Genomic DNA, 26,806 nt, shown 5'->3' with positions numbered 1-26,806 from the left:
AAGGAAAGAGACAGGGATGATTGACGCAGATGGCGAAAAGGGTCGGATCGGAGGAGGGTTTATAGGTCGGGAGGTGGAGAAGGGTCCCTCCACTCGCCTCTCCTCTCTCATCGCATTGTCCCTTCCCTTCCTTTTAATCATGTGTCATGTGTGGTGAACACAACAGAGACAAGCCACCTAAAGATGGGGACTAATGGGACTTGGATTGGATTATTGGATGGATAGATATATGTGTGCATGCATGGACCATTTATATTTATATATATTTATTTAGGTCAGCAAGGCCGGCCGTGTTTCTGCAGTTCGTTCGTTCTCTGCATGTAGCTATGCATGCAGACTTGCATCCACAGCTAGCCACTCCTCTAAATTGAGCTTTACCGTGATGCTATTTTGACCGGTGTTGACCAATTACTTACAATGCTTTTATGGAGTTGCACCTTAAATAAAAGTTGAAGTTTAAGTGGAGTACAACAAACTTTGTTTTTGGACCAAGAGCTAGATAAGCTTGTAAGAAAGTCAAAACGAGCCCTAAAGTTGGAATCCATGACTGTTTTGGGGAGCTCAAAATTTGGCTAAGTCTGGATGACTGAATTCAGGATTTCAGTTTTCATGTACCCCACTTTGGAGCCTTGTATCTCTCCAACCAGACCGAATAAGACTTTGAACCTTAAAGAAAAGTTGTAGTACTCATATAGATCTACAACTTTTGTTACTACATTTTGTGCCAGAACTAAACAGTTCAGGAGATACGAAAGGACAAAGATTTATGTTCAGTCGCGTTTTTGGGGTAGAATTGAGTTTTGAATCTCATTGAACAGGTAGCTCGGCGTGGTGAGACTACACGCCGAGGTTCGGCCTCCGGCGTTGGCTGACACGACGCCGACGTAGTGGGCCCCATGCGCCACCGTGTCGCCGTCGACCGGGGTCGTCCGTGACGTGGCAAGACCTCGGCGTCGTGTCAGTCGACGCCGACCCTCATACCTCGGCGTCATGTCCTAAGACGCCTAAAAACGGTCTATTTTCAGAAAACGTTTTGGCAGTGGTCTTTTTCTAAAAAATGTTTTAAAAAAGGACCAAAAATACAAAAATATCACCGATACGGTGGCCCGCGCGCGACGCCTAGTGCCCGGCAAAAGGAGTCTTCGCGTCCGCGCTCGCCCTTGGCGGGACGCGCGCCTGCATGCAGCAGTCCCCCGACCAGCTGCTCTCTGCTGGCAGTCATCCCTGCAGCGCCTGCAGCCAGCCCCGGGCGGCCATGTGGCCTTGCTACCTTGCAGCCATACGTGTGGCCTCTCCCCAGCGGAGAGATGAGATGAGACTGTTCAACTGTTGATTCAAACTGGAATTTGCACCGTACGTGGAGTATGTGTCCAGGTCCGGATGATAACGTTCAAATGAAAATGGAATGCTAGCCGGTTCAAATCGAATACTATGCTTAACCAAGAAACTACATTTGATTATCGAATGAATTTGATTGTTGGGGCTTTTGCATAATATTGTCTTATTATTCTGCAAGTAACCACGCATGATTTTATGTCTGGGTGTTGACATGCATGGAGCGACACATGTGCATGGCAAGCCAACTCTCAACCTAGCAGATCTGAAACAAAGCTAAAACCAAAAAAAAAAAAATCTTGAGGACTAGTTTTTTTTTTTGACGAAAAATCTTGAGGGCTAGTTCGTTTGGCTCATTTTTAACTTGACAGGAAGCGAGGAACCAAAGTTAGCTTCATATATGGAAAACCTGAGGGGCTAACTGCTATTCACGCCCACAGCATGCCAGGTATGGTTCTCAAGGGCAAAAAGGTCTATTCTCATTCTCACACCACTCCTATGTGTTGTCCATGCATGTGTGCACCATGTCCATATATACACCCATGCACCACCTGGATCTAAGCATCTAGCCGATCTTGTTAATTAACAAAGACCCTGGGCCCTACTAAAGGAATTAAGAAAGACCTAATCATCCAGTGGCTTCTGTTGCATTAATTAATATTCCTTGATCGTCAAGTCAGTCACTAATCATGATTAGGCACTCGTACGGACACACACAGAGCGCGGTAAAGCTACCGTTGCGGTGAGTGGAGAGTGGAGACGGCGTACGTGCTGCACGCCTCGGCTCATGGCTCTAGGGTTTCCTCGCCCCCTCCGCCTAATAGCGGCCCTCTCTCCCCCTCACCTGCTCATCCGCTCCGCTCCGCTCCCCTCTCCTCTGCTTTCCCTCGTTCCTATACACAACCAAGGGAAACCACCAACCCCAGAGCCTCTGCTTCAACCCTTCTCCCATGGCTTACCGCGGCGGCGGCGGCCGAGGAGGAGGCCGCGGCGGCGACCGCGGGGACCAGCGCCCGCCGTATGGCCACGGAGGAGCCGGGGGATCCGGAGGCGGCGGTGGTGGCGGCGGAGGCGGAGGCCGGCCCTTCATCTGGCTGCCACCGCCTTCCACGCCGCGCCCGGTGACGCCGGGGCCGCCGGGGCCGTACCTGCTCCCGGTGCCGATGGGCTACCGCGGGCCCATGGTGATGCCGCACCAGGGCGCGTACGGGGGTGCCGATGGCCGTGTACCGGCCGTCCGGGCGAGCGGCTGTCTTCAGGGCGCTCGCGCCAGCGGCCTCCCAGGTCTCCTTCTCGCCTGCGCCTCCGGCAGCCCCGGTCACTATCAGGGCGCCGCCACCATCCTCGACGGCGACGTCGCCGGCTGCTCCGTCTTCCACTCTGGCGCCTCCACGCCAGCCCGCGCCGCAGAGCGCCTCCACGCCGGCGTCCGAGCCGGACCCGGCCGCCTCCTCTGCGCCGTCGCCCGCGGACCTGGCGAAGGAGGCCGAGAAGAAGCTGTTCGTCTCCGAGACCGCGCTAGCGCCGCCAGCGGCGGCAGCGCAGGGTACGGCTCCTGCCGGTGCGGACGACGCGTCGGACCTCGACCTGGCGCCGGTCTCCAAGAAGGGGCTCGCGCACCCGGCTCGGCCGGGCCTCGCCACTGTGGGGAAGAAAGTGATGATCCGCGCGAACCACTTCCTCGTCAACGCCGCGGACAACAACTTGTTCCACTATGATATGAGCTAGCCCTCCTCCTTCCCATCTCCCCCCTCATGTACTAGTATCTTCTCGTATCCATGCATGCTTGGTAAGATCTGGTAGTCCTGTGTGTGCGCGTGAGTCTGGTATATGGATATGCGTACGTATGACGTGATAACATGTGATGATGGTCTGCTCTCGTTTTGGTTCTTGCTTTTTTTGTTCTTGATCCGTCAGATTCAGCGTTTCTGCTGCTTGTTCTTGTGGTTTCTCGTTTGTAATTGGCTATCCGTGGAACGTTGGCCTACTAGCATATGAACATCTTGCGTTTCCAGTGCTATGCTATATATTGCTATGCACGTTCATGTGGGGCTTCTGTTCGTGGCTCTGTGCGCTAAAGCCTGTGTTTTCTCATTAGGCTGTGTTTAGTTCTCAAAAAGTTTCCTAAAAAGTGTTATAGTAGCTATCACATCGAATCTTGCAATACGTGCATAGAGCATTTAGACGAAAAAAAAACTAATTGCACAGTTTGGTTGGAAATCGCGAGACAAACGTTTTGAGCCTAATTAGTTCATAATTAAATATTAATTACCAAATAAAAACAAAAATACTGAAGCAGCCAAATTCTCAAATTTGGCGAACTAAAGTAGCCTTAATTTGCTACGGTTTCTTGTCCACGGTGCTGTTGCCTCGGTGATGGGACTGCTATTCATCTGGCCACATCTCTACAGTCATGAGAGGTTGTTCTGCAATCAGCACCCACGCCTTCGAAAAGAAATGGCATGCTGTGGCTCTGTGCGCTAAAGCCTGTGTTTTCTCTTCTTGTCCATGGTGCTGTTGCCTCGGTGATGGGACTGCTATTCATCTGGTCACAACTCTAAGCCTCGTTTAGATTGAAACTTTTTTCAACCTGATGAATAATACCATTTTCATCTTATTTGACAAATATTGTTCAATCATGGACCAACTAGGCTCAAAAGATTCATCTCGTGATTTCCAACTAAACTGTGTAATTAGTTATTTTTTTTACCTACATTTAATACTCCATGCAAGCGGCTAAAAATTAATGTAATAGAGAGAGAGTGAAAAAACTTGGAACTTTGATAGGATCTAAACAAGGCCCTACAGTCCATGAGAGGTTATTCTGCAGTCAGCACCCACGCCTTCGAAAAGAAATGGCAGGCTTTCTCTGCAACGATTTTCTGCTCTTGTTTTTTGGACTGTTGTTTCTTGCATCGAGGAAGTGAACTGCAGATCAGTGCCCTGTTCCGTAAAAGGTTCTTGCGCGAAAGATGGCAAGCCTGAACATGAAATCAGAAAAAATCACCGCGCAGATGCGTTGGAAATCGTATCGATCTGCATCTACTTTCTCGGTTGCATCCGTTTGGTTCGTATTCTTTCGTTGGCCGTCGTTTGAGCACAAGCTTTTTCAGCTTTCAGAGGTAGGGATTTTCTTTTCGAATATTTTGCGTCTTTTTTCATTTGAAACTAGTTAGTTTTTGGCACTGTTGAATTAAAAATCTCTCTCTCGGCTTGCAGTGAGCCTCGTGTCGTGCAACACATACTCCAAAACGTTCCATTGTTGCGCAGAAAGGCCCCAGCGGCCAGCGCCGTGCTGTCTTGATCTCTTTTCCTTTTTCTTCTTTCCTTTCTGATTTGTCAGATGCAGTTTTTGTGCTGCTCGGTTTTTTACCTTTTTGACTTAAGCTTTGTATACATGGAACTTGCTTTCAGTTCCATATGTGGTTCTTTGTTGTGTGAGAGATGGCCATCCATGAACCAAAATCTGAAGAAACAATAATGCAGATGCATCGTCATGGATGCAGATACATCCATGAACCAAAATCCCTGCAGGCTGCAGCTTCTTCAGACGGCTGTACCAAGTTGGGGATGTGTCCTTTTGTTTGCTGCCATTGGAGGTAGAAGCTTTTGATGAAACAGCTGCGTGCTTGGATGATAGTACATATTTGGCATCTTGTTACTTTTGTCCGCTTTTTGGTTGTTGTTGCTGCTCTTCTTTGCGATCTCCTTACCAGCTGAACTTTTGTTTTTAGAACACGGTCAGATCCATTGTGGGGTTTCTACAGTGACCCTCCCATGTCCTGCAGCACATCTTTCCAAAGTTGGTCAGGAGAGGAGACCTGTCTGTACGAGAGGGGGAGATTCTTTGTGTTGTTTCCTTTTTGGAACTTTTCTTGGAATTTTCTCGTCTTCGATTGACTATACAAAAATTTACAATGTTCTTGTCTAGGGCAGTAACTTTTCTTTTGGTACATAAATGATCGATGCTTTTTGAACGTAGTAAATTATCGAACGAAGGGTTTCTTGGTGAACCGCGTTTTACAAATGCTTGAGTTTTTTTTCCTCAACTATTAGCAGTCAACGAAGTGTATGTCTTTAAGATTGTAATTTTATTATCACTTCCGTAAATGTGTGAAGGAACTGTTTAAAGTTAAAGCTTCTTTAACTAATGACCTGTTTGCTATCTCTATTTGAATTATTAAGTAGATTTGTTCTACTGTTACGCGGTTTTATTATTTTTTCTGTCATGTTTACAAGTGTAACATGAAAAAGAGGAAAATGCACAGGCGATCATTCAACTTGGCATAGGGTGCCATCTAGGTTCCTCTACTTTCAAAATGCTAATTCTAGGTCTATAAAATTGGCTTCGGGTGTCATCTATGTCCAAATGGGTCCAAACGAGTACAGATAAAGACAAACTTTATATCGAAATTGTAGCCCACGGCAGGATCTACAACTTTGTAGTTGAAAAGTTTTTGAATTGAAACTGTTAAGGGTCCCAAAATATTGTTGTAAGTGCACATATTTTGAAATTTAAAATTTAAAATTATCCAACAATCTCGGATGTTGACGTCTATATGAAAGTTATAGTTATCAATACGATCTAAAAAATTGTAGATTAAAAGTTTTTTATTTGAAGTTATTTAGTGTCCTAAATATGTGTTATAAGTTTAGAGATTTGGAAATAAGAAACTTATAACACATATTTGAGATACTAAACAACTTCAAATAAAAAAACTTTTCAACTACAAAGTTGTAGATTGTATTGATAAATATAACTTTCATATAGACCATGTCAACATCCGAGATTTTTTTGATAAATTTAAATTTTAAATTTTAAAATCTATAAACTTACAACAGTATTTTGGGACCTGTCGGTGCAGGACCCACGGGATACCCCGCAAGGAAGGGAGAAGATCAGTCCAACTAGAATTTTTTCCCTGTAATCTTAGTAGAAGTATTATTCTGTAATCCTACTAGGAACTCTCATTGTAAACCGACTAGGATTTTGACCTCCTGACTATATAAAGGAGGGCAGGGTTCCTAGGGAGGGACGACTTTTACAACACTAACTATCAATCCAACGCAAAGGCTAACGCCGACTGAACGTAGGGCTATTACTCGATCACGATCGAGGGTCCGAACCAGGATAAATCGACTGTCTCTTGCGTTTACCGTCGAGTTCTTCATACGCTGAAGTCCGAACATACTGCCCCGAGTACCCCCGTGGTAGGCTATCGGTGGTCAAACATCGACAGCTGGCGCGTCAGGTAGGGGCTTTCGACGACTTTGCATCCGAGAGCTCGATGGACCTCGACAATATGATCTTCTCAAAGGGATCAACCTTTATCTTCGGTTCGTGGATCTGCGAGGCAGGCGACGATGGCAAGCTCCAAGGCCGTCTCCTCGAAGATTCAGATCATCATCAGGACTTTTCTATTTCGGTGACAACGACAGATCAGCTTGCCGGAAGATTCACGCAGCTCGTGATGTCCAATCCAACTCAGATTTCGCGACTTCACACATCCGATTCAAACTCAGGCTCTGCTTCCGAGGCGGAGTCTTATCCGAGTTCTTTCAGAAAACTGAGTTCTTTTCCGACGAGGCCCCAGAACACGACATCAATCTATCAAGAATACAACTCGGAGAACACTCAGAGTACTCTAAAGAAGATGGGTCCTTTTCCATTCGGTCTCGGTAACATGGCCACGTCTTATCGGGCATAGCTCGAAAGATTTCCTAATCCAGTGCTTGGGATGCCACTGACAGGAGCTTAGGAAGGCCTCGTACTAATCGTAACATCTCAAGACTACGTCATCCACTGGCCAGGTTCTGTTCCTGAGGATAGCAATACCCGGCTAGTTGACACAACAATGACAACAGCTCTACCCTACCAAGAAGGAGACTCGATCTGTGACCTTGAAGCCTCTACTAAAGTTATCAACAACTTTAACAGTATGAAAACCAACGTCGATGACAGAACAACTCACGCTCAAGAAGTATTCATGATTCGACGTCCTCGATCACCATTGGTCCCCCTAGAGACGTCCGATGTCAGGTCTTCAGATGAATCTAAGTACAACATATCACCATTTACCCAGGGGCACGATGGTGAGACCGAGAGTCAGAGGCAAGCCAGAGAAAGAAAGAACAAATTGAAACAAGGACGTCAACATCGCGCTAAGCAGCGCAAGGAAGCTTGGATCAAATATGAGTTAGACCTAGCCGAGTACAATAGAAGAAAATTAGAGCGAGAGGTCGAAGAAGGACGAGCAGCGAATACACCCTACGATAAGATCCGAGAAGCACTAGAAGAACTCAGGGCGACTTCACATCCCAATAAAAAACAAGAACAACTTCGGGACTTCCTCCGATCAACAGTCCTAAGGACACACGACGGAAGGGTCCACTCAAGACTACCTGACAGGTCAACATCTCATAAGCAGGAAGATCAAAATCAAAGGAAGTCCGCTTTCGAGAGACTTGGACCAAGTGAAAGTCACAGCAGAGAAAGTAGAAGAAATCATAGTCAAAACGACCGGGTCAAACAACCAAGAAAGGCCAGAAGCAAAGCACCTACTCGGACAGCCACGCAAAACTACTCTCACCAAGACAACAGTTGGCAAGAAGGGGGCGCTGAATCAGAATACACAGAAGCCAGAACGCACGATAGATTCCCCTGTTTTGCAAACAGACTTGCTTCAATACGACTGTCTCACAAGTTCAAGCCGTCCAATCACTCCAAGTATGATGGCAAGACCGAACCAAGGCAGTGGCTCAGGATTTACTCGCAATCAATTGAATTGGCCGGAGGAGACGATGACATCAAGACCTTGTTCTTTCCCATGGCCCTAAAAATCATGCCCCTTCAGCGGTTTGACAAATTGAATCCAGGATCAATCAAAAATTGGGAAGACTTGCGAAGAGCTTTCTATGAAAATTTCGCGGGTATCATTACACACCCAATCACCCACACAGAGTTAAAAGGACTCAAGCAGAAAGGAGGTGAATGTCTTAGAAATTACTATCGATGATTTGACAAACTATGAGCTCAAGTACATGACATCACCCAACGAGAAGTAATCGAAGCTTTCTCTAATGGAATCATGGCTAGGTGGTAATTTCAAGACTAATGCAAAGAAAACCCAAGAAACAATGAAGAATTCAGATGAACGGTGGAAAATATGATTACCGCAGAGGAAAACACATGAGAAAGATTCCTGGATAGAAACAATCGAGACAACCCGGATAGGCAAAATCTTTGAAACAACAGACATCAGGAAAGAAAACATGGACCAGACAACACCGTAGCAGTGACTGACAACTCAAGGAAGTTTTCCAAGCCCAGAAGGTATGATGACATTGAAAACATGCGTTGCATCTTGCACCCCAAAGGAAATCACACCATCGGAGATTGCTACACATTCAAAGATCGATACACAAGGAAAGATAGTAAGGAGAATACCAAAGAAGGCAATCAGAAAAAAGAAGAAGACAACCACGAAGACAAGGGATTCCAAAATTTCAGGGGGACAGTAGCAGTAATCTTTGCCGGGGTTCCAGATTCCAGAAGTAAACATCAAGAAAAGCTAGCATTACAAACCATCATGGCAGCAGAACCGGCTACTCCAAGATATCTCAATTGGTCACAGTATCCAATCCAATTTTCAAGAGAAGACTAATGGACTAGCATAGGAAACACAGGCCATTACCTACTGGTTCTAGATCCAACTATTGCCGGTATGACTGTTACGAAAGTACTAATCGATGGGGGAGCCGGACTCAACATCATTTTTCAGAAACTCTAAGGAAGATGGGACTACAACTCATCGGGATGATTACACCAACAAGCATGCCTTTTATGGCATAGTACCCGGCAAGGCAGTAATGCCACTTGGACAAATCACTCTACCAATTACTTTTGGGACTCCCTCAAACTGCCATACAGAGTCCATCAAGTTTGAAGTTGTGGACTTCGATTCATCATATCACGTAATCCTCGGGCGCCCGCACTAGCAAAATTCATGGCAATACCGTATTATCCATACCTATTGCTTAAGATGCTAGGGCCTAACAGTGTCCTTTCTCTCTAGAGTGATTTGAAGCGCACTTTTGACTGCGATGTTCAGGTGATCCAAATTGCAGCAAAGGCACAAGCCGCCGATGGAAGAAAAGAAATAGCCACTGTTGCAGCAGAAATGAGCCTAGAAGAGCTAGTGATACCGGCCAAAAACCCAGAATCCTAGCACCACCAAAAGAAGCCAACGTCAAGCAAATCGACCTGGGCACCGGTGATCCCTCCAAAACGGCAACCATCAGCGCCCATCTCTCGGCAAAATAGAAACTCGCGCTCACCAACTTTCTTCGGGAAAACAAAGATATCTTCGCTTAGAAGTCGGCCGACATTCCTGTGTCCCAAGAGAGTTGGATGAGCATAGAATTGATATCAATGAAGGCACCAAGCTAGTGAAGCAACGACTACGATGATTCTCACCCAACAAGAAGGTAGCAATTAAAAAAATCACAAAACTAATGGCAGCCGGATTCATCAAAGAAATCCTCCATCCAGATTGGCTAGCAAACCCAGTTCTGGTACAGAAAAAGAATACGGACGAGTGGCGCATGTGTGTCGACTACATAGATCTCAACAAACACTGCCCAAAAGATCTGTTCGGGCTACCACGCATTGATCAGATAGTTGATTCAATAGCAGGATCTGCCCTATTATCCTTCCTTGATTGATATTCAGGATATCACCAGATTGCATTAAAGGAACAAGACCAGAGCAAGACATCTTTCATCACTTCATTCGGTGCTTACTGCTACAAAACCATGTCATTTGGACTCAAGAATGCTGGTGCCACTTACCAAAGAGCTATCCAAACGTGCCTCGGTGATCAGATCGGTGAAAACATAGAAGCATACGTGGATGACGTAGTAGTAAAGACAAAGAATCCGGATACACTAATTGAAGACTTAAAGCAAACCTTCAAAAACCTGAAAAGATAGAGGTGGAAATTGAACCCAAACAAGTGTGTATTCAGAGTTCCTTCAGGACAACTACTCGGATTCTTGGTCAGTCATCGTGGAATCGAAGCAAGCGCCAAGCAGATTCGAGCCATAACAGAGATGGTCCCTCCTCGAAGTATCAAAGATGTGTAGAAACTAATAGGCTACATGGCAGCCCTCAATCATTTCATATCAAGACTGGGCGAAAAAGGGTTTCCTTTCTTTAAATTGCTAAAGAAGACAGACAAGTTCGAGTGGACGGAAGAAGCCAACGAAGCTTTCAAGAAGCTCAAGGCATACCTCACCTCCTCAACTGTTCTCACACCTCCAAAGAAATACGAAGACATGATGCTGTACATCGTGGCAACTTCTACTGTGATCAGCACAGCGATTGTCGTAGAAAGAGAAGAAGAAGGGCGTGTATATAAAGTACAATGTCCCATATACTACATCAGCGAAGTACTGTCAGAATCAAAAATCCGGTACCCGCATGTGCAAAAACTACTCTATGCCCTCCTGATCACTTTACGCAAGCTTCGCCACTATTTTGAAAGCCACAAGATTACCATGGTGACAGATTTCCCACTCGGAGATATCCTACACAACAGAGATGCAACAGGGTGCATATCTAAATTGGCAGTTGAACTTGGTGCTCTCAATATCAATCTCACCCCACGGAAGGCAATTAAATCTCAAGCCCTGGCCGATTTTGTTGCCGAGTGGACAGAAATTCAACAACCTATGTCAAATACCATCCTTGATCATTGAAAGATGTACTTTGATGGATCACTCAAGCTAGGCGAAGCCGGTGCAGGCGTTCTCCTCATTTCTCTAGATGGAAAACAACTCAAGTATGTCCTTCAGATACTATGGCAAGCTACAAATAATGAAGCAGAATACGAAGCCCTCATCCATGGGCTACGAGTGGCAATTACCCTCGGAATCAAGTGTTTACTCGTATATGGTGATTCAGCAGTAATCATCAATCAAGTCAACAAAGATTGGGATTGCACCAAAGAAAACATGGGCGCTTACTGTGCTAAAATACGAAAGCTCGAAAAACATTTTCAAGGATTAGAAATTCTACACGTCCTACGCAATTCTAATATTGCGGCAAACGTCCTCGCCAAGCTTGGATCAGACAGGGCGAAGGTCCCACCCGATGTATTCATAGAGGAGTTATCAGCTCCCTATATCAAACAACCCGGTGAGATAACCCCTAAAATCTTAGCTAAAGACACCCAGATTTTGGTAATCACCACTTCATGGACCCAGGTTTTTATTGATTACATCAAAGAGAAAAAATTGCCAGTAGAAAAAGAGGAAGCTACCCGAGTTGTTCACAGAAGCAAGAACTACGTCCTAGTGGGAAACAAACTCTACAGAAGAGCTACATCATCAGTAGTACTCCTAAAATGTGTCTCATTTGAAGAAGGCAAAGAGATCCTAGACGAAATATACTCAGGTTGCTGTGGAAATCACACCGCTTCAAGAACACTAGTTAGCAAAGCATTCCACAATGGTTTCTACTGGCCAACCGCTTTGAAAGACGCAAAAGAACTTATTAGAATATGCAAAGGTTGTCAAATGTTCACAAGACAAGCTCATGTGCCAGCTCACAATCTCATCTGCATCCCACCCGCTTGGCCTTTCTCCTGCTAGGGGCTGAATCAAGTAGGACCTCTCAAGAAAGCAAAAGGCGGTTTTGAGTACATCTTCGTAGCAATTGACAAGTTCACCAAGTGGGTTGAATACAAACCACTCGTAAAATACAGCGCAGCCAAAGCAGTCGAGTTCATCCAAGACATTATGCACCGCTTCAGCATGCCTAATCGAATCATCACAGACTTGGGTTCTCCCTTCACAGCCACTGAATTCCAAAGTTAGGCACAGGACTGCGGCTTCAGAATAGATTACGCATCAATCGCACATCCAGAGGCCAACGGACAGATAGAAATGGCTAATGGACTCATACTAGCCGGATTAAAACCAAGATTGTATGAAGAACTAGTGGACTATGGATCAAAATGGATTGAAGAATTACCCAAGGTCGTATGGGGGCTACAGACTCAAATAAGCAGAGCCACCAGATACTCACCTTTCTTCCTGGTTTATGGATCAGAAGCCGTACTACCTACCGACTTGATCTGGACGTCACCAAGGATAGAACAATATGACGAAGGAGGAGCAGAACACACCCGAAGGTTAGAACTCGATAGTACAGAAGAAGTCAGAGTAAACGCTACCCTTCAATCAGCAAGATACCTCCAAGGATTAAGACGCCACTACAACAAGAATACCCAGTCTCGATCATTACAAGTCAGAGACCTAGTACTAAGAAGAATACAAAAAACTAACGGATGCCATAAATTACTTAGTCCATGGGAAGGTCCTTTTATCGTAACAAAAGTCACCAGACCAGGCACATACAAGTTGACAACCGAAGACAGAAAAGAAGTCAACAATACATGGCACATCAGTCAGCTAAGAAGATTCTACGCATGAAAACAACTCAAGGAAAAATATATATACAAGCTACAAGAGATCAATGTTCATGATCAATAAAAATGATGCTCATCGACAACATATGTACTATTATGACTTATCAATGTTCATGATCAATAAAGATGGTTCTTTCTAGACAACATATGTCTTATTATGGCTTTCCCCAAGTTGTTTTCAATGAGCCAAACCAAAAAGCAAAATGGCTAAAAACACGCCTGAGCATACCGACTAAGAGCAAAAGAGCTGAAAAGATGCTTGAGCCCGCCGATAAGGGTAGCTAACAAGCTAACAGCCGAACCAAAAAGCAAAATGGCTGAAAACATGCCTGAGCATACCGTCCGAGAGCAAAAGAGCTGAAAAGATGCTTGAGCCCGCCGATGAGGGTAGCTAACAATCTAACACCCGAACCAAAAAGCAAAATGGCTGAAAAGACGCCTGAGCATACCGGCCGAGAGCAAAAGAGCTAAAAAGATTATCTAACAATCTTCCTGGCTAAATCATCGACCTCAGGCTCCAACTTCTCAACAGCATCCAGATACTCTTGACTCTCGACTTCATCCGCAACCTTGGACAAAGGAAAGTCCGGAGAAAGAACCCGGACCTAGGCAAGAACATTCCTAGTACAAAGATGGGCACACCACTTCACGAACTCCTAGAAACGGGTCAGCACTTGGGGAATGAACTAAGCCCAAGAATGACCATCATCTACTAGAGTCCGGAGAAGGTCGACTACTGACCAAAAAGACTTCCACAAAGCTTTCCAGTTCTTAGTAGCCATTGCCAACTTGCCAGTCAAGTCCTCAACAATTTTTTGGGCCTGCACAAGATCTCTGTCAGCTCCACACCTAATCAACTTAGCAAGTGTGAGTTCTTCTTCAGCTTGAGTAATTACCTCCTCAGCCTTATTATGGCTAGTACGAACGAGTGTCTTCATCTCCTCGATATCCTCCGAGAGCTTCTACTTTTCAACTCGGAGAGCTAGACCAATCAACAAAAGACAAGTCAGCAGAAAGGCAAATTTGAATACAAAGGGAAGCGAAAAAAACTCACGATACCATGACACTCTTTCTTCATGGCCTCCACATTTTTCAAGGCCTCCTGGGCAGCTGCATCCCTCTGCTTTTCTACCTCAGCCACCCGGGCACGGAGAGCCTTCTCCTCCTTCTGATGCGTCTGATGCTCGGTCTCCAACTCGACCCGACAGAGGTCAAGCTTAGCCTTCAGGGTACTCACCTTAGAAGATAACTTTTTCTCGTTCTCAGATGAGAAAAAGAAGCCGGTATGATCATCAAAAAGAGAGAGAAAAACAAGACATAAGGACAGAAGAAAAACGAACATCCAAAGAAATAACTATAGAAAAAGTTACCTGGAGCTTTTCCCCCAAAATAAGTCGCAAGGGTCGACAAGCTTCCCCAGGCAGCGGTTAGCTCCGACAATCGATGAGTGGCATCAAATTGCTGCACCACGTCATCAGCCAAAAGCGGACCACTAGAAGCAAGAAGAGGAGAGGAAGAAGCCAGCCGAGGCAAAGAAGGCACGACCAGGGCAATCTCCTGGGAAGCCACGGCCAATCCCTCAGATGAACCCGCCGCCATGGCCACGATCACCTCAAAAGTCAGCAAATCAGTAGCTGCGTACTCTATCCCCCTCATAGCCACCTCGACGACCATGCATTCCGAGTCCTGAGACTCAGTACACAAGGGCGCACCAGAGGTCTAACAAGAAGTTGACTGGAGGTTTAGGGAAGAGGAAGGCCTAAAAGTTGACAAGGAAACTCGCCAATAAGAACAAGAAAAAAGGGGAACAGAAGCAAAGAAATAAAACCATAATGCACTCACTCAGCTATCTTCTTCTTTATAAAGCCAAAAGAAGACCTCGTAGGGGGAACCACAGCGGCAAAAACATCACCGCCACCCTACGACAGGAGCGGTGCGGCCGGTACTAGAGCCCTAGAAGAACTCGAACCTGATGACCGCTTGCTACAAGAGAACAAGACCAAAATCAAAACAAAAAGAGGAGTTCAACAATAGGAAAACAAGAAAAGAACGCATCGACGAGTAATGAGGGTAGCATCATCATCCTCTTCTTCCACACTCTCGACAAAGGCCACCATAGCTCCAGCTGAAAAAAGGACAAAAGTACTTGGTCAAAGATAAAAACAAACAACAAAAGGACAGAGCAAATTAATATGCTCACCTAAGAGCATGCTAGCTACAACTGGAGTACCTGGACGAGTACTCGACTGGCGAGACTTCTTGGCAGCAGATGGAGTAGAAGAAGAACTATCCGCTCGCCCCCTCTTTCCAAAAGTACGAGGAGCTCAAGGAACTGTACGAGGAACATACTCTTCATATACGTCAGAAAATGCAGAAGAAACACCAGGAAGCATCATGGTAGTTTGAAACTTACTGGTCAAGGACGCCCTAGCAAGACTACCCCAACCTCCACATTTGCAGGACCATCAAGGGGAATTGGATCAGCGAAATTACGCCCCAATTCCTATAAAAGAATAAAACAAGACAAGAAAGATTAAGCAAAAAGTAAATACGACAAAAGACATTCAAAAGTACCTACATAAGAAAAGAACAACTCATAGTAGAGGGTGGGTTGTTAGCACTGTACTCAAGGACAGCAAGCGAGATGATGCTTACTCCTTTCAGCATCTTCTAAAGATGCTCGAGCACCTCCTCATCAGTCAACTCAAGGGCAGGGACCATATGAGAAGGGTCCTCCGCCCCAGAGTACTCGAAACCGCAATGTTCGCGCTCCTTCAAAGGTTGAACTCGGCGGCGAAGAAAACTTGAAATAATCCCAAAGTCGGTCAAGCCTTGCTGTTTCAGAGTGCAAATCCTCTTGAGAAAAGGCTTGATCGTCTGGAGCTCAGCAATTGTCATAGGGTTCTTTTCCCATCGGTCATTAACCAAGGGACCAGATACGGAGTGAATGGAAAGAGGAGGAATCAAGCTGACAGCATAAAACCAGTCAGCACGCCAATCCCTCACAGAATCAACCAGGTCATAGTCAAAGAATTTGCTCTTAAGACCCTGGCGAAACTAAATCCCACAGCCACCAAGAACATTAGTGTCATCGCGGCGGGGTTGTGGCTTCAGGCGAAAGAAGTAGCAAAAGAGAGAAAGAGAAGGAGGAATTCCAAGGAAGGTTTCACAAAGATGAACAAAAATAGAAAGATGAAGGACAGCATTGGGAGCAAGATGGTTCAGACTAATCCCAAAATAGTTGAGAAATCGGTGAAGAAAGGCAGAAGCAGGAAGGCAGAGACCGGCACGGATAAAGGAGACAAAAAGAATGATCTCACCATGACTTAGGGCAGGGACCCGATGCTCACCTGGAGCTCTCCAATCAGCAAACTCCTTGCTCTAGAGCAGACCATCGCTAACAAGCTCGCAAAGCTAATCTTTAGTTGTTGTTGGAGCCGGCCAGATCTTCTGAGCAGCCCTCATCGCCATGAATTCTTGATTTTCAATAATGGATAGCAATGCTTCCTCGTCGACAAAGGTCGCCTGGGACTTACTCGCCGACTTCTTCCTACCCATATACTAGCAAAGGCAATGGGGCACTAAGAATAGAGAAGCCTCAGACGGCGGTGCTCAGATGACGGCGGCAATGGCGATGGCAGAGTTTCGAGGGCTAGGGTTTCAAGGCAAAGGTAAGGTACCAAAGAAAATGAGGAGAAAGGCCTTTAAATAGATTTTACACAAGTAAAAATGCGGCGCACTAGGCCCGTTTTAACACGGCATGAGGACGCAACGGTCCATTTACCGACGCGGCTAAAATGATGGACGGCTCAAATCCACACAACGGTACAGTTCAACGAGCAGATTTCAGACTTATCCATCTAGCACCATGGCGGAGTTATCATGTTACTACAAAAAGAACTCATCAACAATAAAGCAAAGAAGGGTTACCTCACAAGGAGCGCAACAACCCGGTGCTTACAGAAAGAACTCAGAAATCTCATCAACAACCGGGACATCAGGAGAATAAAGAATGACAACTCAGAAGACAAGATTCTTTACATTATAAATGGTTTCAAAAAAATAGAAGATTACACATCTTACAAGACCCAATGAACTCGGTACTATGACAAGTAAAGTAGCAAAGAGGAACCCGGACACAGCTAGGCTCTAGAACGACTACGTATTCTAAATTGCTACTCGGTAGAACAAACCGCACTCGGCTACACTGTTTTCTTCAAAGGACGGACACAGTGCATCCAAGGCAAAAATCAGCAGCACGGCGGGACAACATGGAGCAGAGAAGGCCGGTAGGCATCCGTCTACCCAAGTCCGATGTGATGCTGGATATGGTGTTGATCTGCATCGGACAGTCTTAGGGTAGGCAACGAGGATCAACCTAGAACTGTCAGATGAAGGATCGCATCCCACATCACAAGACTCCCTCCAACTACTATCATGTACTTCCAAGTACAATGCTGCTGCAGGATTAGCCTACCTCTAATCCCTATCATAAGACTCCCTCCAACTACGGCAAGATACACAAGAACTGTAAAATATGCCCGAGGGCTGCTCTACTTCACAAACTACCATATTCATGACTACGGAGACTTCAGACCACGCAACAAAAATGCTCGGTGAATCAAAATAGCACAGGAGGATATTTATAGGCCAAAGAAGCTGTGCACATGGACCAGGAGCACTAGCAGAACAAACCTAACAAATGACACAGTGAAAAGACAGAATTCAATGAAAGAAGAGTCAGGCGTAAAGCAGCAGTACTCAAGAACGAGCATATTCGGAAGAATATACCAATACTGTACAACTCGTGAACAAACAACGTTTACTATCAACCACCACCATACAACTACATCTGACAATAGCAGACTACCAGAGAACATGCCAAAAACTTGTATCTAAGTTCTTTTTTAATAAAATAACCCAGCAAGAGGCTTGGGGGCTACACTTAGAGAGTGCACTTTTTCCTTAAAAAAAGCGCACAACACTCAGAAGACTTCCTCAAGACAGCAATTTTTCAAACAACATAAGATTCAAGACCCTCTAACTTTTTGTTCCAAATAGCAAGAGGCTCGGGGGCTACACTCAGTGAGTGCACTTTTTTCTTCAAAAAAACGCACATCACTCAGAAGACTTCATCAAGACAGACTACTTCAAGGCCACACGACAAAAAGAACACGAACATAGCTATATCCGAGCTCTTTTTGACAAAGAACCCGGGTATATGCTCAGGAGCCCTTCGACAAAGATTCAGGGTGCCTTCGATGAAGATTCAGGGTGATTTCAAGAGAAGACCCTCAAGCTCCTTGTGCCAAACAGCAAGAGGCTCGGGGGCTACACCCAAATGAAAGTACTTTTTTCTTCAAAAAGGTACACACCACACGAAGATCTCATGAAGCGCTACATGGTTTCGCTCAAGAAAGCACTCGGATGACGCTTGTTCCTGCTCGACAAGACTTGAAGGAACAAGACAAGGCTTCTAGAACTCAACCATGAAGTGCTCGAGGGCTTGTCGGTGCGGGACCCACGGGATACCCCGCAAGGACGGGAGAAGATCTAGTCCAACTAGGATTCTTTCCCTATAATCTTAGTAGAAGTATTATTCTATAATCCTACTATGAAGTCTCATTGTAAACCGACTAGGATTCTGACCTCCTGACTATATAAAGGAGGGCAGGGTTCCTAGGGAGAGACGACTTTTACAACACAACACTAACAATCAATCCAACACAAAGGCTAACACTGACTAGACGTAGGGCTATTACTCGATCACGATCGAGGGTCTGAACCAGGATAAATCAACTGTCTCTTGCGTTTACCGTTGAGTTCTGCATATGCTGAAGCCCGAACATACTGCCCCGGGTACCCCCGTGGTAGGCTATCGATGGTCAAACATCGACAGGACCCTAAACAGTTTTAATTTAAAAACTTTTCAACTACAAAGTTGTGGATCCTATCGAGGGCTAAAATTTTGATATAAAGTTTATCTTCATTCGAGCTTGTTTGGATCTAGATGGCACCCGAAGCCAAGTTCATGACCCAGAATTGGTATTTTGCAAGTAGAGAGACCTAGATGGCACACCTTGCCAGATTGCATTTTTTGTACAGGGTAACAAACAGTAAAGTTACTTCATGTTTGGTTACTGCTGCTAAAGTTTAGCTTCTATCACATCGGATGTTTGACATATGTATGGAGTATTAAATATAGACTAATTATGAAACTAAATGCACAGATTGCGACTAATTTACAAGATGAATTTTTTAAGACTAATTAGTCTATGATTTGATAATGTGGTGCTACAGTAAACATATGCTAATGATGAATTAAATATGCTTAATTAATTCGTCTCGTGGAGTACTAACAAAATTTATAATTTGTTTTTTTATTAGTATGCGAATACCCCACAACCATGACATCCGATGTAACACCGGTTATACTTTAGTCACCTCATCTAAACACCCCCTTACACACTTCTTCCTCCTCCATGGTCCCACTTCGCCCCCCAATCCCCAACACCCGTGCGCGCTCTCTCTCCACCGCTGCCACCGAGCTCAGATTAACTCAGCGGTGGGCGGCCCGCATGCGCGTGTCATTGTGTCATTGGGAAGCCGTGCCTCTCCCCTGCCATAGCTTAGCAATATAGAAGAACCCTAGTCAATTAGCTCGTTGCGACTGCCAGATTGGGTCCTTTTCTAGCCAAACAGCCCACGCCACTGGATCCCCATGGCAGCGTCGCAACCAAATTGGCGTACCAGGCTCCACCGCATGAAGCAACCAACACCATGGCCACCACCCCCAAAATGCAGATCCTCTTCAACCCCATAGTAGCTTAATTGGCTTGTCAATCCACCCACAACTTGCTAATTTCTTTCATACTTCATTGTAAGTTGCTTTACATTTTCTTAACCCTAGGATAAGTAACTGGTTATGCTGCCTTGTTTACTGCATCTAGCATGAGATTTTCATTATTCTTCCACTAAGGATACTAACTTTTTAGTGTTTATTTGTATGTTGTGATGTGTGAAACCATGTGTCGGTGCAGAAAGTGACCAACAAGTAAATATTTATAGTTTTGCCGTACGTTGTGATCGGAGGTGGCCTAACACTCAATGACATAGGGTTTATACTAGTTCAGGCAACATGCCCTACATCCTGTTTGAGTCGATCGGTGACTTTATTCCTGAGCCCAGGTGCTCGAAGTTTGCTGTGGGGTTACAAATGGAAGGGAGAAAGATGGAGGGTACAAGAGGCCTGGTTAGACTCTGGTCTAAAGGGCTGAGAGCGACGGGAGCCCCGCTATGTGCTAAGTGTTCAAGCGTGTACTCGGTATAACTTTAGAATGTCTAAAGTTACAGAGGGTGGATTAATGTAAGTGAACTGATTGATCTGAATGAACTGAGTCTTCTTTTTGGGAGAGAGCGCATCCCCTTTTATAGTTGAAGGGGGTGGCCTTACAAGTGAGACAGAGAGAGTTCGTATGCTGCTAAGTCTTGCTGCCCACGTCGGCGGGTAGAAGATGATGGTAGGCGCCCACAATATTGTTCAATGTCGGATGCACATGGGAGGTTGTGTTGTTTCCTTCTGGTATGGCAGATGTCGGTGCCTGCCACACTATTGATATCTAGAGGCATGTAAGGGGTTTTACCATATTCGTCTGGTACGGTAAATGCCGGCACCCACAACACTGTTGATGTCTAGAGGCATGTGGGGAGCCCACAATACTATAGGGAAAATCTCAGCGCCTACAACACTGTTGGGGTTCTGTCGTGCCAGGAGGGTCGTAGGGTATGGTCTAGTAGGTGCACAGGGTACGGCCCCTGGTATTGCGGTTTTGACTTGTGCGCCCTGCCTTACTTTCTCCGTTCGTTCCCTGGTCCTTACCGAGCGGGTGTCCCCGGTCGATTGGTCCTAGTCGACTCTGATTGCGCCAGTCGGAGAGGAGCTGTAAGCAGGGGTTCAGCGCTTTTCCGGTTGGAGAAGCGGGTAGGAGTCAGAAGTGGTATTTTGGCCAGGCCTTTTGGTCGGAGAGGGCATCCAGAGGTGGGCTAGAGACCGAAGCGAGTGCTCTGATCGAAGAGGTGGGTCCGAGTCGGAAGCGGGCGTCGTTTCCCCTCGGCCAGACCCTCCGGTCGAAGATTAGATCACCCTTCCGGCATGTCGTTTAGGTACTTGGGCCGGCCCAAGAGTTGCGCGTTGGTTCGCAATGTTGTCTGCTGGGTTGAGCCTTTGCTGGGAAGCCGGTCCATGAGGGACCCTAGGTTTATGAACCTGTCAGGAGCCCCTGAGCCCCCGGGTGATTCAGGTAGAGTTGTCTAGGGGATTTTTGTCTTGACGGCGGGTGCGCACGAGCGCACCCGTGGGTGTAGCCCCTGAGCCCCCGGGCGATTCAGGCTGAATAATTTGGGGGGTTTTCGTGTTGCCAGCGGGGGAAGTTTTGTTTCGTCAGCGGGTGTGCACGAGCGCACCCACAGGTGTAGCCCCCAAGCCCCCGAGTGATTTAGGCAGAATCGCCTGGGGGGTTGTCAACAGGCGCGTGTGTAGCTGAGGTGGTTAGTTTTAGGGATTGGGCAAGATGGACTTGTGGATCCTGGCGTCGGTGCAGCCCGTGCAGCCAAGGCAGTTAGTTTTGGGATCGGGCGAGATGGACTCGTGGATCCTGGCGTCGACGCAGCCTACGCAGCCGAGACAGTTAGTTTTGTGATCAGGTGAGACAGAGCTCGTGGATCCTGGCGTTGGTGCAGCCCGCGTAGCCGAGGCAGTTAGTTTTGAGATCGGGTGAGACGGAGCTACGGATCTTGGCATCGGTGTAGCCCGCGCAGCGAAGGCAGTTAGTTTTGGGATCAGGCAAGATGGACTCACGGATCCTGGCGTCGGTGCAGCCCGTGCAGCCGAGGCAGTTAGTTTTAGGGATGGAGAGAGTTTAGGGTCGCAAACCCATGTGTCGGTGTGCAGATCTAGGCATCGGGCGTAGCTGAGGCATAGCCGAGGGATGGGCGAGTTTGGGGTCATAGACCCAGACATTTTTGGGTGTCTTGAGCCCCGTTGGGCTTGGTAGGGGTCAGTTTGAGTTTTGTGCGTTACCCCATCCTTGGTTTTTCACAACCGGAGGGGCTAAGTTTTGTCGCTTGCCTCGATCGCTCGGGCTTGAGTGACGCGCTTGGTGAGCTCACTAACGGGTATGATCGAGTGAAATCCGGGTCCATTGTTTGTGACAGGGTTGGCATAGCCCTCTTGTGACATTCCATTGCTCCTTTACCTGCAACCCGGTAGATGTCTAGGTCGTTTCGGAGACCAACCCGGGTGGCCCACTGGCCTCCCCTCGATGGAGATTCTATGGGTTTGGCAGAGGTTTAGAATTGAACAAGAAGGTTGAGATGACCCTATCTGCTTCGGGGCAGACTGGGAGAGGGCCGCACGGGGCTCATCTGTATTTTTCTCCCTTGACTCTATTTGACGCGAGGCGGCCTCGAGCCCTTTGTGGGTCGGCCTTTGGACCCTAGTCGATCGTTGCTCATGTTGAATGAGGCAACTGCCGCTTCATGACGCAACACGAAGCGTTGTGGTGCATTTGACTACATACGTAATGCTTTAGCCCCCGAACCCTGGGCGATTCGAGCCTGAATCATCCAGAAGGCACGGGTGCATGGAATGAATGAGTGTATGGATGATTATATAAAGAAAGAGTGGGGGTCGGTAATGTTACCTTGATGACTCGAGTGACGGAGTTTGAAGAGCTCCAATCAGAAATGCCCGACCAGGACCTATGCTCGTCGTTCGTGACAGAGTCGGTATGGCCTACATGGGGTGTCCCTTTGCTCCTTACCTGTCTCTCGGCATTTTCCTAAGTCATTCGATCGACTTAGGAAGCCCGTTGTTTGGGTTTTTTCAAGTCTCGCCTGGGGAGGCGGAGAGCCGCCTACGCGTGGTGGCGCTTTGGTTCTCACGCTCGACGTGCGGTAGTGGTGGGCCATACCCAGGCCATGTTCCATTTCACTAGGCATCGTTCCATCGGGTAGGGTGCATCCCATCAGTCAGGGCACGTCCCGTCGTTTCCCATCCACATTGAATGGGGGAAGGGAGAGGGTTTCTCGCCCCAATCCTTTCGTCTTTCCTCAACTGCTTCGCCTCTTCTTTAAATAGGGGAAGAAAGAAGGAAAAGGAGAACTCATAGACCCATTCATGATTTTGGAGTACGACGTTGAGTTGGAGGTCCCCCAACATAGATGAGATAGTGATGGCTGCCTTCGCCGAGAAGGGGTTGGTTCTGCCGAAGGAGGTGGCGTACTAGAGGGTGCCGTATGTCATCGGCTTCATCACCGTCTATGAGGCTTTTGTCGGGATAGAGCCATATGTGGACTCCTTCTAGTGAGTCTTCTCCGAGAGAGCCTTGTCGGAGAGGAAGACGCTTGGGACTGCGCCGGTGGGAGGTTTCGCCCTTGCAGCTGTTCAGGTTGGCCAGTTCATAAAGTTTGATGAGATATCTTCCAACCACGGTGGCCATACATTGGCGGGCAGCATCCCTGCCCAAAAGCTGCCTCGACTGCATGAGAAGGTCAGGAGCTCCATGCTCTTCTGCTAAGCATCTATGGGTGCGATGCCCTTGAGGTACCCGGTGCGCTTGTCGAAGTCGAGGGAGTGGAACTGGGTGGGGCCCTTGAGGTACCCGTTGCGCTTGTTGAAGTCAAGGGAGCGAAACCGGCCAGGGCCCTTGCGGCGGTGGTTATGTCCAGCGGTATTAGCTGATGTTGCCGAGTGGCCACAGTAGTATTTGGAGTAGAAGTAGTCAGCAAATGTAATGGAAGAGCCCCCATGTGAACAGTTTTTGTATCAATGAATACATCAGTTATGTTTTGTGATAGAATTACTATCTATTTCTTGTTTTTATCCTAGCATAGCTTTGTTTTTATCCTTTCTTTTTTGCACCTACCCATTCGTTCCGTAGGCTACAACATTTAAGAACCTGGGCATGGCCCGCGGGGCTCGACTGCTCGTAACCGTAGGCCATAGCGGGGTGCGTTCGGTTGGGAGTAAGAACAAAGTTACATAGGGTAATCAAAGGAATGGAATGCACTTTCGTTCAGGGACAAAGTTTTTACCATGTGATAATAAAAAAGAGAGGTAGTATTTAGTATTGTACCCTCATAGAGCCCCCGAGCGACCCGGGCTAAAAGTGTTCGGGCCGGGGTGCTTTTACAGGAGCAAGTGTTGAATAAAAGAGGTAAGACCGAATTTAGGGAAAAACAACGTAGCTGTTCAATGTTCTAAATGTTGGTGAGAATGTTGCCGTTGTCGTCCTTCAGTCGGTAGGCACCTGATCGGATCACTTCTACCACCGTACAGGGGCCTTCCCATGGTGGAGAGAGTTTGTGCTTCTCCTTCATTGATTGGGTCCCTCTGGAGTATGAGATCACCGACTTCGAGGATCCTTCCCTTGATCTTTCTTTCATGGTACCTGTAGAGAGTTTGCTGGTAGCGAGCAGAGCATATGATGATCATCTTGCGGGCTTCCTTGAGCAAGTCGAATAGTGTCTTGCTAAGCCTCCACGGCTCGGTCGCAGTCGAAAGCCTTCACTCTTGGGGCGTCAGTGGTCGAGGTCGGATGGCAATACTGCTTCAGCTCCATAGGCTAGGAAGAAGGGTGTGAATCCTATGGATTGGTTCAGGGTCGTTCTTAGGCTCTAGAGGATCGCTGGGACCTCTGCAACCCATCGTCCAACGTACTTGTTGAGTTGGTCGAAAGATGCGTGGCTTAAGTCCTTGGAGGACCATGCCGTTGGCACGCTCGACCTGACCGTTAGTTCGTGGATGTTCGACCGAGGCCCAGTCGATCCTGATGCCGTACCCATCACTGAAGTCTAGAAACTTTTCCCGATGAAGTTAGTTCCGTGGTTAGTGATGATATAGTTAGGAACGCCGAACCGGTAGACGATGTCAAGGAAGAATTTGACTGCCTCTTTCGAGCGGATGTTGGTGATGGGCTTTGCCTCTATCCACTTGGTGAACTTGTCGACTGCCACGAGCAGGTGAGTGAAGCCGCCTAGGCCCCTTTTGAGGGGTCCTACCATGTCGAGGCTTCAGACCACAAATGGCCAGGTGATGGGGATGGTTTGAAGCTCATGTGCTGACAAATGGGTTTGCCGAGCGTAGAATTGACATCCCTCACACCTACAGACGACCTCCTCTGCATCTCGTAATGCGGTGAGTTAGTAAAAACCTTGACGAAAGGCTTTTCTGACCAGCGACCTTGGGGCCACGTGATGTCCACAGATCTCGGCATGGACCACGAGAAGGAGCTGCTTTCCCTGGTTGGTAGGGATGCACTCCATGAGCACTCCCGATGGGCTCTGTTTGTATAGTTCATCATCGACCACGATGAAGGTCTTGGCACATCGAGCGATCTGTCGGGCTTCAATCGTTTCGGGTGGGACATCGCGATTGGCACGTAGGAAGTCGACGAGCTCGCATTCCTATTTTGCCGAGAGCTGGGTCCCGATCCGCACCATCTTGCTTGGGTCAGTGGGGTCGATCCCCACCACCTTGGTTTCCTCGAGTGGGCGAAAGGCCATTAAGGAGGTTGGTTTATTGCAGTCCGAGACTGCCGGGGTCGAGGACTCCCTGAGCCGCAGGAGCTCGGATGAGTTGACGACCACAGTAGCGAGCTCGAAATGCTCATGGTCGCACGTGAAGGCATGCGAGAAGGCGCTGCCCACAGTGATGACGCCATTTGGTCCCGGCATCTTCAGCTTAAGGTAGGTGTAGTTGGGGATAGCCATGAACTTGGCATAACATGGCCACCCTAGGATGGCATGTTAAACCCTGGGAAGTCCACCACCTCGAAGGTGAGAACCTCTGAGCGAAAGTTGGCTCGGTTGCAAAATGTGACGGGTAGGTCGATCTGCCCGAGTGGGTACGCTTGCACTCCTGGGATCATGCCGTGGAAGGGAGAGCCTGTTGCGTGGAGTTTCGACTAGGGGATGCGCATGGCGTCGAGGGTGTCGACGTAGAGTATGTTGAGGTCGCTGCCTCCGTCCATTAGCACCTTGGTGAGGCGCTTCTTGCGGACAATGGGGTCGATGATGAGTGGGTAGCATCCTGGTCTCATGACGTGGGAGGGATGGTCCCTCTGATCGAAGGTGATCGGAGACTCTGACCAGCTAAGGAAGGAAGGGATGGCCGTCTCGGTGGCGCATGCCTCCCTGTAGCGTACCTTGTGCTGGCGCTTGGAGCAGATAGCATCGGATCTACCGAAGATCATGATGCATTCCTAAGGGTTGGGGAAGTTGTCCCTGTCCTTGCTCACCGTGCCTCCCTTCTTAGCTATCGTCTCCTTCCTTTGGCCCGTCGGCCTATCGTAGGAAACGTTTGAGGAGCTCGCAGTCCTTGTAGAGGTGCTTAATGGGGTAGGCGTGGTTGGTGCACGGGCTATCCACGAGCTTGTTGAAGTGGTCAGGCAGGCCCTGTTGGGGCTATTTGCCTGTGCGATCAGCTATGGCGACCAACGCGGTGTTTTCCGATCGATGCCGATCCTTTTTGTTCTTCTTGCCCCTCTGTGAGGAGGGGCCTCATCTTGGTCCTTGCGTTTGGCCTTGCCTTTGTCCCGGTCTCCGTTGAAGACCGCTCTGACCGCCTCCTCACCAGAGGCATGGTTCGTGGCAACGTCGAGTAGGTCGCGGGTGGTATGGGGCTTCAGGCAGCCAAGCTTGTGGATCAGGGACTCGTAGGTCGTCCTAGAGAGGAATGCGCTGATGACATCTACGTCGACGATATTAGGGAGGGAGTTGCATCATTGGGAGAACCTACGGATGTAATCCCGTAGGGACTCGCTGGGCTCCTGCTGGCAACTCTTGAGGTCCTAGGAGTTCCCAGGGCAGATGTACGTCCCCTGGAAGTTTCTGACAAAGATCCTCTTGAGGTCTGCCCAGTCACGGATGCTGTCGTACAGGAGGAATTTGAGCCATGCTCGAACATGTTCCCCTACGCA

The 26,806-nt window shown here is 47.5% G+C and overlaps 1 pseudogene; it reads left to right on the top strand.

Annotated features, from left to right (window-relative positions):
- The first annotated feature begins 2,285 nt into the window (after positions 1-2,285).
- The window catches only part of LOC136537830 (protein argonaute MEL1-like), a 34,206-nt pseudogene continuing 9,685 nt past the window's right edge, over positions 2,286-26,806 (top strand).

This window comes from Miscanthus floridulus, chromosome 2 (assembly GCF_019320115.1).
Source record: "Miscanthus floridulus cultivar M001 chromosome 2, ASM1932011v1, whole genome shotgun sequence".
In the NCBI taxonomy this organism is placed as follows: Eukaryota; Viridiplantae; Streptophyta; class Magnoliopsida; order Poales; family Poaceae; genus Miscanthus; species Miscanthus floridulus.
Note: the sequence above shows the minus strand (reverse complement) of the source record. Positions and strands in the feature narration are given on the sequence as shown.